Source organism: Telopea speciosissima, chromosome 4, assembly GCF_018873765.1.
Source record: "Telopea speciosissima isolate NSW1024214 ecotype Mountain lineage chromosome 4, Tspe_v1, whole genome shotgun sequence".
Lineage (NCBI taxonomy): Eukaryota > Viridiplantae > Streptophyta > Magnoliopsida > Proteales > Proteaceae > Telopea > Telopea speciosissima.
In genome coordinates, this window is record NC_057919.1 from 46,820,600 (window position 1) to 46,839,151 (window position 18,552).

The window sequence follows — 18,552 nt, forward strand, 5'->3', positions numbered from 1 at the left end:
CCATCGAACGATTTACTGACTCAACACCATGGAATGAAGTAAGTCAAATTGCTGCCAAACAACTCCAAAACAAGCAGAGAATAGGTGCCGAATTTTGGTCAAGAATATACATTCTAAGAAAATACGATTCAGAGATTCACTTGCCTCTCCCCACAAATTGCATTTTGAGGCGAGGTTAATGCCTTGGGAGCAAATTTGATCGTTGATGGACAGCTTCCCATTCGACAAGCTGATGTAATCATGATGATAAATATTTAATGCCTACTCCTCTTTATCACTCTCTTCCAACTTCATTCTCAAGTGATGCCTATATTTTCAAGTGCATTTTTTCCAAGACGTTTTCAACGGTTATATTCTAATAACTAAATTCCAATGGTTATATTCACAACTATATTCCATCGGCTTTTTTTCTCCTCCCCTATATATATGTATGTATCTTTTGATTTGAAGAAATAGAATGATATTCTTAAAACTTGTGAGTGTGTTATAATGTGTTGAGTTGCAATATTATACCTTATGTCATTGATTTTCCAATGGTGAATATATAATGGGTACAGTGGTTGAGATATCTCACTAAACAGAAATGGAAGTAAATATTACAATACAATTGGAATGCATAATTTCCATGTAGAACCGATCCCAGAGATCTTGAGAATGCTTGGGCACCACTCCATATCACATGTGATCACAGTTACTAGAGACATTATACGGCTTTCAGAAGGAGAGGAGAAAGCAGTGAATAATGTTTCCCAGATGGCACGACTAGTCTTCTTACCGAGAACGAGCGGAAAAACTTCTTCAGATAGTGAGGCCAAGAGCAAGCTGCGAACCATGGAGTCTTGACGATGCCATTGAGCACTCTTAGTTGGATCAGTGGGACATGGAGTGGACCCATCAAGGTGGCCAAAGAGATCTTAGCCAGCAAGGAACGGTTCAACTTGACTTTGCCAAAACAAATAGTTCTTGGAAGTCAGCTTTATTGAGATATAATGGTGGGCATTAGGGAAGGGGGGGGGGAGGAGGAAGAAGCAAGACCGGTGGCTGTAGAGGGAGCCACGGTTGAAGAAGCAAAGAGTTCGTCCCCCATTAGAGAAAAAAAAGAATGCCTAGGAAGAAAACTCGTTGGAGTGTTTTAGGCTCCGATTACCATGTTGAGTTGTAATATTATACCTTATTTCATTGATTTTCCAATGGTGAATATATAATGGGTACAGTGGTTGAGATATCTCACTAAACAAAAATGGAAGTAAATATTACAATACAATTGGAATGCATAATTTTCATGTAGAACCAATCCCAAAGATCTTGAGAATGCTTGGGCACCACTCCATATCACATGTGATCACAGTTACCATGTAGGATGGATTCCAGAGATCTTGAGAATGCTTGGGCAGCACTCCATATAACATGTGCCAAAACCAATATCACATGTGAGGAAAAAGAGGGAGAGAGTGTACCGTCCTATTATGATGAGCCCCATTGTGAGTTTGAGGTTCTCTTGTGGTAAACAAGTCCCCAAGAAACCCAGAGTTAAATGGTCATTTGAACCTTATTTATTTTCTATCTTATTAACATTTTCCTTTTTATTTTTAGTTGTATTGGTTCCAAAAGTTCAATCATAACATCAAATCACTATGTTTACCCAAAATAAATAAATAAATAAATCACCGTGGATAAAGAGATTCTCTCTTCACATTGGGTGATGAAAAACTTTGACCTTATTCTTGAAATAATGAGTACCTTCTATTAGGGATGTAAATGAATAGCCGAAATCGGTTTTTGTATCCGTGTCCGTATCCGTTTAGCACTATCCAAATCCGTCCAAAAGCTAAACGGATGCGGATACGGATTGACTATAGCTATCCGAAAAGCTATATTTATATGTAAACGGATAAATATCTGATCCGTATTCGTTTAGCATTATCCGAATCCGTCAGAAAGCTAATTGGATACAGATGTGGAAATAGCACTATCTGAGCCGAATCCGATCCGTTTACATCCTTACCTTCTATATAGAAAGAAAAAACATTTTTTTTTTTTTTTATTCTTTTTTTATAGAAAACAGGGGGTGGGGGGTTAGATCCCTTTTTCTACAATTGTCAGGTCTCTCAATATGTAGCATAAGTGCCTAACCTTTCTTCTATATTAAATTTTACAAGAAAATACAACTTGGGTTCTAAGCAGTTAAAGCATATATATATATATATATATGGTTTGGACAGTTAAATTTAACAACACTGTTAGCCAGTTTTGTGTTTTAATCTCAACTCTTTTCTTCCTGTCAATACAAATTACTTAAATTTGTATGAGTCAGTATGACGTGATAGAATGAAATCGTGAGTGAATAGGTGAAGCCCCACATCCCACAGCAGGTTGGAATCACTATTACATCACTCTTATCACTCAATAACGTCACCACTTCCCTATAAACTCCAGAAAAAAATTACCAGATTACTGTAAATTGGGTAGTTTGTTTGGTAAAGCCACACCCAAATTTAGGTAATCTAGTAATTTTCCCCATGATTCTTTTGTCTCTCAACCCTTGTACACACAGCTTTTAATTTAGATCTTCTTCATTTGAGTTTAACTATACACTTTAAATGCTGGACATGGTGGTGGCCAACAGAAAACCACACTAGTATCTTCACAACCACAAATTCCTACTCTATTAATCACACCTGAATTGCCATTACTCTTTAGTTCTTCACTCTTTCATCCACACTCCCAACACTTGAAATTGAAGACAACCCAATAGTTGAAAAGCTTGAAAAATCAATTCTAGAGTAGTAGAGAGAAAGAACTCAGTTATGTCTACTACTTCAACTACCATTCAGTGGCTTAGTTTGGTTGGTAACATTTGGCTTCAATCAATCACTGGAACAAATTCAGATTTCCCAGCTTATTCATCTCAATTGAAATAGCTTCTCTCAATCTCTCAAATTCAGTTAAATAATCTTGCATTTGCTTCTGATGCTGGGAAGCTTTTTGGATGGTTTCCTGGTGTTGCTGCAGCTCATCTCCCTCTCTGGTTAGTTCTCTTAATTGGTTCAACTCTTGGAGCTATAGGTTATGGTGTCCAATTCTTATTCCTTAGTAAGAGAATCTCTTCATTATCATATTGGCAATTCTTTTTCCTCACTGTTCTAGCTGGAAATAGCATTTGTTGGATCAATACAGTTTGTAATGTTACGACAATTCAAAAATTCCCGTTGGATCGACAAGTTGCAGTTGGGTTATCGATGAGTTATTTGAGTTTAACGGCGAAGATTTTACTAATATTGTTGATTGGGTTTTCTCTTCTTCATCCATGAAGAAAGCAGAAGGGTATCTTCTTCTTAATTCAATTGTACCTTTAGGAGTTTCTATGTTAACTGCACCACTTGTTAGGGAAGTTGAAATGAAGAAGGAGAAAGAGAAGCATATAGGTGGAGGTTTCATTTTAATGTTTGTTATAACAATTGTGACAGGAATTTATGCTGTGTTTGGTAGTATGGGAATCATATCAAATGGTATCTCACCATGGATTCTTGTGGTTGGTATGGTAGTTCTCTTAGCTACTCCATTAGTGATTCCTTTGGTCACTTGGGTTAGAATGGTTTTAGAGACTAGACCTTGGTGGAATAATAGCTTGAGAGAGAGAAGAATTTATGATCTTCCAGTTGTTGAGGTTGGTGTTATTGATGGAATAGAGATTCATGAGATTAAAGAAGAATTAGACTTTCAAGTTGAAGAAGATGGTGAGATAATTAAAGCCAAAGAAGAGATTGGAGTGAAATTAATGGTTCAAAGGTTGGAATTTTGGTTATATTTTTTTGTTTATATGTTTGGTGCAACATTAGGGTTGGTGTATTTGAACAATTTAGGTCAAGTAGCTGAATCTCGTGGACATTGTCTTCTTCATTTGGGTTCTTTGGGCGTCTCCTTCCTTCTCTCATGGACCATTTTTTCTCAAAGTAAGCCCTAATTTCCTTCTTTTTCACTATGTGGACCAACTTTTAAGAGAAGGTAGCTCAGTTTTAATTAACTTCTTTAATTTTTTTATTGTAATGATTTTTCAGGAGTAGGTACATGGTATCAAGAACAGCAATAGTAATACTGATGGTCCATATGGCAGGAGCATTTTTCTTACTTCTCAACCCTAACAATCTCTCCCTATACATCAGTACAGCGGTTATCGGAGTATGCGTCGGTGAAATTTCTTCAGTTTCCGTTTTGATGACACCAGAGCTATTTGGGACCAAGAATTTCAGTGTGAATCATAACATTGTTATTGCTAATATTCCAATAGGTTCATTAATGTTTGGAAACATGGCAGCTATTCTTTACCAAAGAGCTGGATATGAAGGGCATGGGAGATGCATGGGAGTTGGTTGCTATAGAAACACATTCATCATATGGGGTTGTACATGCTCTCTAGGGACTCTAGTTGCTTTCATTCTCTATCTCTGAACTCGTGAATTTTACTTGCAGAGGCTGAAGGAATAGAAATTGGCTCTGATGATATAGATTTACCTAACAAAGATATTTCAATACTATTAAGGGTAAGAGCTATGTACGTAGTAGTAGGGAAAATCTTGCTGTAATCAAACTTGATGAAAAGAGCCAATCTTAATTTTTGAGTAAATCTCCGTGTAACTAAGGATGGTATCATTATCATCCTATGTGACACACAAAAGAGACAAAATCCACTTTAAGACAAACTCATTAATAAGAATAACTTCGTTCTTATTCAAAATACCCTTTATTGTTCGAGGTTTAGAGAATTATCTAGGTTTCAAGCTTGGTGTAACCAACCATGGTTACATCAAATAAGATCTTTATTTATTTTTTTCTCTTTCTGAGTATAATTACTTTCATCAAATTCATGCCCCCTCAAAAAAAATGTGCAAAACAATGAGAACTTCTTAGAATAAAACAAGAACAATCAAAAGAATTTCACAATTTCTCACTTCTATCACTTTATTGCAACAAGTTAGAGTACCATATTGAGGAGTCAGTGTCAGCACAAACAATTCAACTCCTCTACTTTCGCTTGTCCCTACTGTCATGTGTGCCCCACACACAAGCAAGGTGGAATGTACCGCCTTACCCCTGCCCGAGCGCCTTGCTCGAGCGGGGGTAAGGCGGTACTTTCCATTGCGTTTGTGTGTGGGGGTGCACGACCTGGCAGGCAGAAGTAGAAGACAAAAAAAAAAAAATGTATTCAAAACTATAACTGTCATAACGACCTTTAAAGCTCAAATAGAAATATAGTCGTGCACCTTTTACAACTTATTTGACATAAAAGGTCAAAAAATTCAACTGCGGTATGGGCCAAATTGTCAAACCTGCCCCTAACTGGCTGGGAATTTGATTGAAGGACAGGAACCCCTGACATGGCATCCAAGCACTCTGTGGAGTATCACACTAGTAGCTGACCCTATGAGAATGACCTCCTACATACTTGCCAGGAGGTGGATTGCAGTTCCATGCTACTGCACTGCACACAGCATAATGTACAGCTGGAACTCTAGGTATTCTCTCTCCTCCCCATAAATGTGGGGCCCACACTTGAAAAAGGATGTAATTTACCTTGGGTGAGGTCTAGGTGTAAGGCCTAAGCCTTGGGCCAAGCCCTTGTGCAAGCCCCATAGAGAAACAGCTTTACTGTATTCTCTGGGTGATGCACTGGGCGATGCACACATCACCCAGTGAATCGCCCAGAGTGGTAAAAATGGGTATTTTAATCAACAGATGTATGGGGACCACCCATACTAGCCATGGGCACCCTCCATAGGTTGATGGGAGTCTTGGGAACCACCACATACCCCTGGACCCTTGTGGACCCCACCAGAGTGCTCAGAATGACTGACAATCAGTCTAAAAATGCATTCTTGGAATGGACCTAAGCTGCCAAACAGGCCTCAGTAGGGGCTGGTCTATAAATAGGGGACCCCGGCCTCATTTTAGAAGTTCTAAACACTGTTCAATTCGTGGGAGAGAAGAGAAGAGAGAAAAGAGAGAAAAGAGAAGGAGAAGAAGAAGGAAGGAAAAGAAAGGGAAGAACTTACCCCTGCCTCCAAGCCCAGCGCCAATAACCTACCAGACCTGCTATAGGTATAAAGACCATGCTCTTCATACTGCCTTTGCTGGTTTGCTATTCTTCTCCATGGATCTCAGTGTTTTAGAAGCATTTCTGGTCATGGACAGCCCAGATCATCTGGGGGCTGCCATGTACCACCTCAGATCCAACATGCAAACATGTTGCATGGAAGATCTGAGGGATATTCATGTAATTTTTATGCTGTTTTGTTCCTGGGATCGAAATCCATCTCTGTGCTAGACTGCACTGCACTGTTACACCAAGAACAGGCAGTCTGGGCTTAGATCTGTGCACACAGGCTGCTCCCAGCCTAACCCTGTGTTGCAGCAGCCTCAGACCACCCTACTTTACATAGGATCACCCTTGCATGCATCCCAATCTATGCCCATATGCTAGAACACAGCTGGGTTACTATTCACTGGGCTGTCTGGGCAGCTTCTGGCTGCCAAAGTGGTGGGCCCAGGTCATAATCCATGTGGACCACTACAAAGTACTCCACATGGGGTCCACAATGACCTAACATGCATAAGGGATCGACCATGGCACTGCCTATGGTGCAAAACCCAAGAAATTGAGCATGTTCATGTTCTAAACAGGCTCTGGGCGATGCACTAGGTGATGCACACATCACCTAGTGCAAAGCCCAGAGAATTAAACAAGGTTGATATGCAAATCTGACCATGGGGGTTTCCACCAATGGACTATAAACAGTGTAAGGAGGTGGTAAATGACCAAAATACCCCTCCTCACATCTGTCCACATTTATTTGTACCTTGGGTACCCAAGTGGGCCCCACAAGGCTTGGAAACCCTGTCTGTGTTGGTCCTGTAGCACTACTGACCTGAGGATTGTGTTGTAAGACAGTTGGGACCTAGAATCATGTACTACAGTGGTAAAATACCATACTAACCCTAAACCACATTCTCCGGATGATGCACCGGGCCATAGGCCTAAAGCCCAATGCAAGACCTAGAGAATTCCAAGTGATCTCAGACTGAGCACCGAGTTAGATCAGTGAGTCTAGATCAACACTAGGACATCCAAGAATAATTTTAAATATTAAATAACTCATGTCTGATCTAACACTTCAGGATTTGATCCCGCGCTCGAGGTGCACTACCAGACTGCAGCCGGAACTGAAATAGCCACTGATCTCATAGAACTAGGCCAAGGTGAGTGGAATGTCATCGTGTATGTACGTGTAACATGAATAACATGCTGAGTCTAATTTTCATAAACATTAATACTATGATTCATGTTTAATTTAAGTCTTATAAATACAATGCAATATTGTGTGACTGTTGAACAACTCTGTTTGAATTTTCCACGTTGATTATGAATGCTAGACTAGATGCCGTAGCCGGCTTGGAAATGAGGCCTGTGGTAGCCTGTAGTATGGGATACGGTTGACACTACCCGACTCATACGATGCCATATAGACATGGGGTTAGAGTTTCATCACCCGTTCTACGCACCCTTGCCAACAGGGGTTAAGGTGTTGGATGCCTGTGAGAGCGACCGTATATATGAGCTATATGCTAGGCTTAAAGCTAGAAAAGAAAAGAAATGTGATTATGAGTTATATGCCAGGCTTTAAGCCAAAAAATAAAAGAAATGTGATTATGAGCTATATGCCAGGCTTTAAGCCAGAAAAGAAAAGAAATGAGAAAAATGGACGGTTACCTCATAGGTAAATCACAGACGGCTGGTCGGGCTGACCTTGGTGAACGAATGCGGGAGCTAACTGGTCCTCTTCGACAACTCAATGGGTGTATCGCGGGAAGGGGTTAAAAGCCCGCACCAGGGATACATGTATTGGGGATTGTAGTAGCACTAACCTGCCCTAGTTGTGATGTTAGGTGGCTAATAAATAACTAGACTGCATTTTCATGTAGGATCCATATGATTGTGGTTGCATATGCATGCATGATGATATGTTTTACTCACGGGCTCAATGGGGCTCATACTCTATTATATATGCTTTTCTATTAGATGATTGTATAGGTAAATGTCACTATGGTGGGGAGGCTCATTGCGCGGAGGAGAGCCTTGGTGGTTATGACCATATTGGTGTAGACCCCAACGGAGGTTGTGCCGATGGTCCGAGTGTTCTCGGTGACTACTGAGGACTGACCCGTGAAGGGTGTTGACGTGGACACTGATGCTGCTTTTTGTCTTGGGGACTCCTTTTTGACTTTGTCATGAGTTTATCCCCATCTTTGCTTTTAGTTTTCTTGCTTTCTTTTTGGGGCTCGAGTTGTCTCGCCCTGTATATATATTTTCCTTTTTATTTTAGCTGATGTACTTAGTATCTTTTACTATTCTGTGTGTGGGTGTGAGAGAGGGAATGATTCAGCTTACTTATGTATATAACAATCATTTCCAGTACTGCTACGCTTCTTTTACCTTTAATGTAATTGTAGTTTCTGCAGCACTCTGAGTTTACATGTGGTAATTCTATGGATGTGTGTTTGTGAATGTACTACTTCTAGATCCGTGGGATTTGGCAGATTACCGTTACGCAATTCGGGTCACCTACCTAATCCTCCCAGGGGGTGGCTTGGGGTGTGACACAAATCCCATGGTCTTATTGTCAAACACTTGAGTAAGTGTGGATTTAACTTTCAGCCCATCATGACCCACTTGTAGTGATAATGACATGGGTTGGAGAATGTAATGTTGACGAATCATGAAATCACAAAGGCATAAGGTTCTCAATGGACACCATAAAGAGTAATCTCTAATAAGGGGGGTAGACCCCACCTGGGCAGAGTGTTCGAGCAGAGGTAGGGTGGTCATTGTGCCCCTCCTTTATTAGGTAGAGGCACTGGGAAATTGGGCTGGGCAGGGAACTGGAGAAGTGTTTGAGCAAGGGTGGGGTGGTAATTATGCCCCCCTTTATTAGCTAGAGGCACTGGAACTAGGCTGGACAGGGAACTGGACGAGACAAAGATCCACCAGGGGTACCCTTGAATTACCTCATTTTTTATGTCAATTTTTGTAGGTTCACGAGTCCTCAGTGAGTTGATCTTAGGGGCCGGCCATTGTTTCTTGTGTACCAAAAAAAATCCATTGTTTCTTGTGAATTTTTAGCTCAAGACACCTCTGCCCCCTTGTTTTGAGGAAAAGAGAGATACACACATGGGAATGCTGCGTAGACCACACTCCCGGACAGAAAACTACTTCCCTTTGGACAGAAAACTACTTCCCTTTATATTAATTTTTATAGGGGAATTATTAACGTAACAAGGATCTGTTATTTATCCAAACATAACAAGACGCCTATTACCCTCTTAAAACTACAATTAAAGAGCAGTTGTACATAAATTTGTAAGGACAATTGAGTGAAATCACATTCACTGTTAGAAAATAAAAGAAACAAAGGATTTTAACTAAATTCTTTAATAAAAGGGTTAAAGCATAATTGTGCACTGCCCATCTTCCCCAAAAATAATCTACCCAACATCTCTCGTGTCCTCCAACGAACCAACCCAACTTGCTTCTCTCTTGTTTTGGGCGAGCGAAAGCTCCCTGAAAAAGTTGCTAACTAAATTATCCCAAAACCATAACGCTCTCCTTTGGTCCCTTGATTCCCTCCTTCGCTCTCTCCAGTCTCTCATTCCTACATCCCTAATCCCTTATTCCCTTAGTTCACTCTGCACTGCGTGACAGTTGGAGTTGTCTAACTCTGCAACTGAGGCAGTGACGCAGCGCCGTGCAACGGTGTCATCAGACTCTGCAACTGAGGTAAGAAATCGCATTCGTTGTTTGAACTAGCTAAAAGAACAACAACAAAAAAAGAAGCAAAAACACAAACAAGATTTTGTAACCTTTCCCCAAAATAATCTACCTAGCATCTCTCGTACCCTCTGGTTGTGGAAGCTCCTGAATATAACCGTCTCCTTAGTCCTTCCCCTCTCCCTCTCTCTCGTCAAATTTCTAATTTTTCCTATTTTCCTTCCAGTTGTTGAAGTGCTGAACTACATTTGTTTCTTGGGCATCAGGCATCTTTCCTGTAGGTATGTCCCTCCCTCTCTCTCTCCCTCTCTCGTAGATTATATTCCTCCTCACTGAACTGTTCCCTCTCTGCTCTGTCTCTCCAAGACTGATGGTTGTTGGTCCTGGTAAGCAAATCTATTGCAATGTTATTAAGATGGGACTCGATTTAAAATTTTTATTGATGGTTCTTTGATTGACATGTATGCTAAGTCTAACTATGTTACCTTTTTTATTTATTTTTTTTGATAAAGAAAATCTAACTATGTTACTGATGCTCGGAAAATATTTGATAAAGTTGCCAACCCTTATACAGTTTCTTGAACGGCTATGATTGCTGGTTATGTATGCTTGATTATTCTTTTCTCTTCTTCTGGAGAGTTCTTAGGTTAGGGTACTTAAATATTTATTGATTTTTGAGGAGAGGAATTTTGTTGCTACCTGCCTTGCTAGCCCCCATCCGACATTCTTTTGGGGGACAAAAGAGTCCGTATGGTTGGAGTTTAATGGGGGCAGTGAGGGAGACCTTGTGTAGTGACGGCCATTTGCTTATGTAGGATGAGTTGGTTACGTGTTCATAACAACAGGCATTTGATTGATTAATTTGCTGCTTGAAATTCATGAATACAACTAAAGCAAAGCAAAGCAATAAATTCACATCCACATTGTTTTCAATCGCTGCTGTTTTTGTTCTATTTTTGGTGCTGGATACAGGGTCATCCCATAGTTCCCCTTTCAGCTCTGAATTTTTTTCTCAAGTTCTGCAATTTTTCCAGCTCTTGCAACAAATAAGACTGACTTGAAGGATTACAAGAAAATGTGAGAACAACTGTTGTAACCACAAACATGTTGAAAAGCTGGTACCTCTGAATGAGTGTGAACAAGTTACCCTTTACCTTTGCGATTAGGGCATCACAAGGCAATTAGGTTTTAGATTAGATAACAAATAGAGGAAGGCACTCAAAGGCAGAGGCTTGCTGATCTCAGGTGAGCTTGGGCAACATATGAGAGAGAAGAAGAAGAAGAAGAAGACGATGATGGGATCGTTGTCTTCGCGGAAGAGGAGATTGTAGATGGTTGCAGTGGGAAAACGATGAAGGAGATTGTAGATGGTTGCAGTGGCGAAACCATGGACAGAGAAAGGGAGGACGGCAAGAGTATACTGTAAAATGACACAAATGCCATTTAAAATGTCAATTTATAATATAATGATTAGATTCTACTAAAAGAAAATAAAATGTCTAATTTACCCCCACTTAATTGATCCAATGTCTTATTACTCATTATGTATTGGTCTTTTCACCATTTTGTTATTTTTCCAAACGTAACCTACCCTTGTTACATGAATAACAACCCATTTTTATATTTATTTTTTATTTTTCTTTACATAATGTTAAATTAGTTGCTTTATCTTACAATCTTTATAGAAATTACTTATGGGTTTCAAAAAATTCCGAATATTTTATATATGGTGGCCGTCTTTGATGCTGTCGAAAAATCTTGAGGTCCAAATTTTTGTTATGACATTTTTTCCCTCAAGATTGTTTTAGTAAATTTGTACATACGGGTTTAAAATCAGAATTTGGATTGGTTCTTTGTGTGGATTTGTTCGAACACATTTTGACACATTGATCTGGCCTTTGATTTGAACAAAATAGCAGAAAAAAATGGCTCAAAAAGTTGGACAAAATTATTTTTATCATTTTACCCCTCAAAAGGGTATTTTGGTCTTTTGCATGAAAAAATGAAAATTTTCCAAAAAAATGCATGTTTTTATTTTGCGTATGAAATTAAGAATGTTGTGTTTTCCTGCAAGAACAATAAATCTCTTTCCTAGGCTATAATATGTTTCAAAAATACCCTTTTTGATTCCATTTCTTTGGCTGTGAGCCGGGTAGCAGCAAAATTCATTCCATTAGCTATGGAGCTTTTGACGTTATGGGTGTCAATCGATTCAGTTTTGACTCGGTTAAGAAACAAAATGTAGAAACCAAAAAAATGAACCAAACCGAGAATAGAAATGCATTTTCAAAATCAAAACCAAATCGACTTGGTTCCGAGTCGATTTGGTTTCGGTTTTCATTCGATTTTGAATTCAACTTCTTTAGTGAATTTTAATTTGATTTCATATTCGGTTTAGGTCCTATTTTAAATGTTTGGTCCAAATTTTTTACTTCTTTATCAATAAAAAAACCCTTATTTGTTAGGATTATATTCCACCAAACTATTCTCAAACACTAAAATGGAAAAGAATTTATCATTCATATTTGAAAAAAATATATATATATAATCTTTTACGGTTTCTTATTCTATTTGAAAATAGGTAATTCAATTTGGTTTAACGATTTTAGGAATGAAACCGAAATCGATGAGAAACCTAAAAAAGATTCCAGCTTTAGAAACTAAAACCAAATTGATTTACTTTGGTTCGACTCAGTGCGATTTTAAACAACCGATTTTGATTTCGGTTCAAAATACCTAACAGATTTTTGTCTCATTGTAGATTTCCTTTTATCTTTTGACATCCAAAAATAGTCTACATCTTTGCTGCTTCACCCTTCACATGGATTGGCTGGGTTAGCCCGGGACTCCATGCACGTGATGCTATGAAATCCCGATATCCATGTGAAGCAACATAAAGTGCACTCCAACACATAAAGCCTAAAAAGAGGGGCTGAATGGGCCCCTGGCCCATATAAATCAATTCTGTTAAGTTCGTTGGGCTTTTCAGTGCCCATTAAAATCCCTAGGCATGTTTGGTTGAAGGTGTTTGACGAATTGGATTCTAATATTGGATCAGCTTCTTAAGAATCTGGTTTATGTGGATTTGTATTCGGAAAAAAAAAAAAAACTGTTTGGTTACCCTGAGTCTGTTGGATGGATTTAGGAGTAAAATTGTTTGGTTACAGATGGAACCAATGTCCAATTCGTCTTCTCCAACCCACCTCTGGTTGCCCAGTCATCGGCATTCCAATACTTGGAAAGATGTACATGGGCTTCTCACATCTCGTTATGGAAGAAAGTGTTTGATGTATCTGAATTCTTGAAAACCCATATCACCACTACATTGACGAAGAACCTTTGAAACCCCCAAAAAATCTCACATCAATTAAGCAGGAAAAAAAAATTCTTTAAGTTGGGATTAGGGAGTAGAAACATAAACAATCTGGTGAGAGTTCCAGAGGATGGAATAGGAATGGAAATCCTCGGTTGGATTGAACCAGAGCATATGCTTCATCTCACGGTTTCCAACTCCATCTTTGTATATGTTCGTCTATATCAAGTAGGGTTCCCCTGTTCTATTCCCAAGAACTCAAAATCTATCTCCTCCCTCGTTAACCCTGCTCTCAAATCTGAGCACATCTGCAATTCCAGATTTCGATTACCTCTTCATTCATCAATTATTACCACAAAATTTAAAAAAAAAACCAGTGTAGATTTTTACAAGAATAGAACGAGAGAGAGAAGATGATAGTTGAGGTGAAGAGTGGAGGTTGAAGGAGACTTGCCAAAAATAAAAAATTTGGACTCGCAAACTCGAAAGTGAAGGAGACCTGCGCAAATTCAAAGGTGAAGGAGACCTGCATTTTCCCAATCTCACGGCACTCCTGGAGAGGTTGACTTTGTTCTTTCACCTTCGATGGCGTCTTTCCAGAGATTTGACTTGCAATTTTTTTCTTGTTTCCTATAAAGAAATTGGCGCCATCGAGGTGGCAGTGGAGGCAGTGGTGATGGGGGTGACCGTTGTCATGGCAGTGGCGGTGGTGGTGGTGACTGCAACCATGGCGGTGGAGGTGGCGACGACGAAGATGGAGGGGGAGGGGGAGTAGAAGGAGGAGGAGGAGGAGTAGAAGGAGAAGATGGACTCACAATTTTGGACTCGCGTGGATTCATTTCAGAATTTACCCCTTGGGGTGAATCTAGTAGATTCTAGAATTACACAGAAAATTGGATTCCTGTGGATTCTTGGAATCAAACACGGAACCATGTTCCGAGAAACCAAACACGAAAAAAATTACAGAATCCAGATCCCGTCCAATCCGACTCCTCAGAAACCTTCAACCAAACACGCCCTAATATTCGTCTCCCAATAGCCCCTCCCTTGCCTTTCCCTTATCTCCCTCTCCTTTCTTCTTGTCCTCTCATGTCCTTGCTTAATTCTATTGTCTGGAATGTCTGGGGGCTCAATCAACCGCTCAAGAAGGCTGTTGTGAAGGATGCCATTAGGAATTTCAAAGTTGGGTTATGTTTTAGTCGAAACCAAAGTTAGGGAGGAAGTTTCTTCCTCAGTTACTGCTTCTATTGCTCTTCGATAGTCTCGGCTTCACAACTATTTATCCTCTGATAATGGTAGAATTTGGACCCTTTGGGGCAGTATGATGGTGGATGTTGTTTACCCAAGCACTCAGTATTTACACATGGAGATTTCTGTGAAGGCTACTAATGTTAAGTTTCTTTTTACTGCAATTTATGCCACGAATGATGGCATGGAGCACAAGGTCCTTTGGGCTTCCCTGTCATCTTTAGCCAATGCATCAAACAAACTCCCAGCCTTGGAGTGTATTAGTGGAGGCTTCGATCCTATTTCATCATGAGAAGTGTGGTGGTCTCCCATATGATGAATCTCTGATTAAAGACTTCTTTGATTGTTTAGAGGAGATCGATCCATATGGCTAACCTTCGCTGGACCAGCTTTGAGTTCACATGGTCTAATAGAAGGGGAGGTGCGGCTAGGGTGCAATCCAAATTAGACAGGTCACTGATTAATCTAGTGTGGACTTCTCTTTTTCTAGCTTCGACAACTTACTTTGACAATCCTAGAGTATTGGAGGATCACTCCCCAATTATGATAAGCCTTGCCCTATTTTTTGCTTTCGGCCCAAAGCCATTCAAATATTTTGATATGTGGGCCTCCTCTAAGTACTTCTTGACCAGGGTTGGTAGCGTTTGGAGATTGCATTGTTCTGGTCATTGGGATTATCCTTTGTTGTTGTTTGCTCAAAAACTCAAAAAGGGTAAAGAAACTCTCAAGGATTGGAACAAGTCCTCCTCTGGTAACATTTCGCAAAAGGTTGCTAAGTGCAAAGATCACCTCAAAGATATTCAATCCATGCTTTAGTTCGACCCGGATAACCGCTCTTTTGCTATTGAGGATCATGTGATCTCAAGATCTTGCCTTTTACTGCAGGAGGAAAGCTTTTTCTAGCAAAAATCTAGAGTGAATTGTCTTACTCTTAAAGATGCCAATACTATTTTTTGTTTTATCCACCGATCCTTGAAGTTCAGGTGTAGCTTCAATTCTATCTACATGTTATCTACATCTCTAATGGTTCCGTTGTTGAAGACCCATGTTCTATTAAGTAGGAAGTGATGAACCATTTTCATATATAAGATCTTCATGCTTGTATCTCTTGAGCCTTCACTTGAGATTCCTTCTTTCCTCCAATTTGAGAGGATTCCCCTTGAGCAAAAGAGTAATTAGCTTCCATACTTTCAGATGAAGAAATTCTCATTGCCATTAACTCTCATAAAGTGTAGAAGGCCCCAGGACCTGATGGTTTTAGTATGGGCTTCTATAAAGCCTCTTGGATATCATCAAAGGAGATTTGGTCAAAGTTATTAAGAGGGAGATTTGGTCAGTATGGGCTTCTATAAGGCCCCACATCAATTGAGCAACATCAACCATTCTTTTATCACTCTCATTTCCAAGTGTGATGGAGCATCAAAGGCTAGTGACATTAGGCCTATCTCATTGAGTAACCTTCTTTAAAAGTTCATTGCTAAAGTGCTTGCCAATTTTCTAAGGGCTATAATCAATGATTTGATGAGTTTAAATTAGACTGCATCCATTCCTGGTAGAAGCATTGTTGATAAGATTTTGCTTTGCCACGAATTCGAGAGGTTTTGATAGAGCCAACTCTCCTCCCTCTGCCATGATGAAAATAGACATTCAAAAGACCTTTGACACTGTAAGATGGGATTTTATTGTTAGAACCCATACTCACATGCACTTTCCTCCATCATTTATCCATTGAAGCTTCATCTGCTTCTCTACTCTTCATATGTCTGTCTTAGTTAATGGGTCCAATGTGGCTTCTTCTCACTTCAGAGGGGTATTAGGAAAGGTTTCCCTCTATCTCCACTATTGTTCATTGTCATTATGGAAGGCCTCTCCAGTTGTCTTAAATGGAAGTTTGATAAGTTCTTATGGACCCTATCCCTAAGTGCAGGGCTCTAAATTTGACCCATTTGATTTATGTTGTGATGTTTTTATTTTCTTCAAAGCCTCCACTATCTCTTGTCAAGCCACGAAGGATGCCTTGTAGTTATTTGCGAATATGTTAGGGTTGGTGATTAATCCACAAAAATCCATAATTTTTATTGTAGGGGTTTCTAATGAAGCCAAAGAGCATCCGAAGAACATTATACATTGTGAGATTGGGAAGTTGCCAATCACTTATTTGGGGTTCCCATTGATCTCCTCCGGATTGACTATGCATCATTGTTCCCCTATTTTGGATAGGTTGAAGAAGAGGCTCCAATTGTGGAAGAGTAGACTCCTTTCCTTTGCCGATAGACTAGAGTTGGTTAGGGCTGTTATGCAAGGCTCTTATCTCTATTGGACTGGAGTTTTCAGAATTCCTGGATGTGTTGTTAATAAGATTGAGGCTATTTTCAGTGTTTTTTTGTGGAAAGGAAGTGATAATAATAAATTTCTTCATACCATCAGTTGGGCTACTATGTGCCTTTCTAAGGACGAGGGAGGTCTTGGTTTGAAAAGAGTTAAAGATGTAAACAAGGCAAGGCTTATCAAATTAATTTGGAGAATTGTTGAGAGGAAAGAAAGTCTATGGGTCCATTGGATATATTCTAAGTACCTAAAAGTTGACTCCATCTAGACAGTGAAGTGTTCCCCTAATGCTTCTTGGACTTGGAGGAAACTTTTGAAATTAAGGCATTTAGTTCAGGATGTTATTATTTCTCAGATTGATGATGGTTCTACTAATAGACTTTGACTTGATAATTGGCATCGATGTGGTGTTCTCCTTTCAGCTTTTGGTGATAGAATCAGGTATGGTGTTGGCTCAGGCAAGATGGTTTTTGTGTTCTCTACCATTGTTGATGGATCTTGGAGACCGAGTCCTCTAATTTCCCACCAACTTGACCTTGTTTGGGGTTAGCTGTAGTATATCTTGAGAAGACCTCCTGGTAGTGATGATCTGGTGGTTTGGAATCCCGCTTCCAATAAGAGATTCTCTTATGCCTCTGCGTTAGAGTTCATTAAGTGCAAGGGTTGCAAAGTATCTTGATGGAAAGTGGTTTGGTTCAAATATCATATCCCAAGACATAGTTTCATCACCTGGCGCGCTCTTACTGGCACGCTTCCTACAGAAGAATTTCTCAGGAACATGAATCTTAATATCCCCAATTGTTGTTTGTGTTGGATTGCTATTGAAAATATTGATCATCTTTTCTTTAGTTTTCCTTTCTCCAAAACTATTTGGAAAGGTGTGATCAATAACTGCTACCTTTTACACTCCCCCCAAGCGTCTTTCGAAAGTGAATGGAGATGGATCAAGCGGGTTTTCAAAGACAAGTTGATTTGTAACTTGATTGTTAAGATGACATTTTGTGCCATTATCTACTACATCTGGTATGAAAGAAATAAGCGTACGTAGATGGTCTTCCACTTCTCGCTCGTTCAATCAAATCTTGAGTGCTATTGAGTTCGAGGTCAAGACCAAGGTTAATCATTTGCGTGCTACGGATTTGGATAGTAATGTAAACAGGTTCATAGTTTCCTCTTGGGGTTTGAATATTAATCTTGTGTAGTCCTTTATGGAGTCAGCCTTTTTGGTTTCTTGTTTGGGGCTGGGTTTCCTGTCCCTTTGTCTTTGTATATTCCCTCCTTTTTAATATAATTTATTCATCGAAAAAAAACTATATTTGTTGGTACTTTTCCATTCATTCCCTTACTATATGCATCGTTTCATTCGTCTTTCTTAGGTTTTTGAGGATTGGCTTTACATAGGTAGTTCAGTTGTTCTGGCTTTGGATTAATCCAAAATATTCTCGTTCTTGCTTTGCCTCTTTTTATCTTTACATTTTGGTTTTTGTTGGCCCGGTGATTCTGTTTTGATTGTAAATCTTTAGCTAATGTCTCTCTGTATCTCTAGATTGTGAAAATTAGGATTTTGCTCGTAAAGTTTCAATGATGTTTCTTATTCCCAAAATAGAGATGCAGTAAATGCTCTCGTTTTGTCATGTCTTCTTGGGGTCAATTATTATTGATGAATGAAGGCTTCCACAACTTTTGTAGATCGATGGCTAGAAACAAAAAGAGGATATTGTTGGGGAAGAAGAGAACGTAGCAACCTAGGATTGGACTAAATTCAAGAAGATAGATCAAGTCATTCACAATGATGAATGGGATAATGCCAGGTATAAAAGTGAAGAAGATGACTGTGATTCTA

At 39.4% G+C, this 18,552-nt stretch overlaps 1 pseudogene; it reads left to right on the plus strand.

Annotated features, from left to right (window-relative positions):
• The first annotated feature begins 2,807 nt into the window (after positions 1-2,807).
• Positions 2,808-4,485, plus strand: LOC122659350 (annotated as a pseudogene).
• The last annotated feature ends 14,067 nt before the right edge of the window (positions 4,486-18,552 follow it).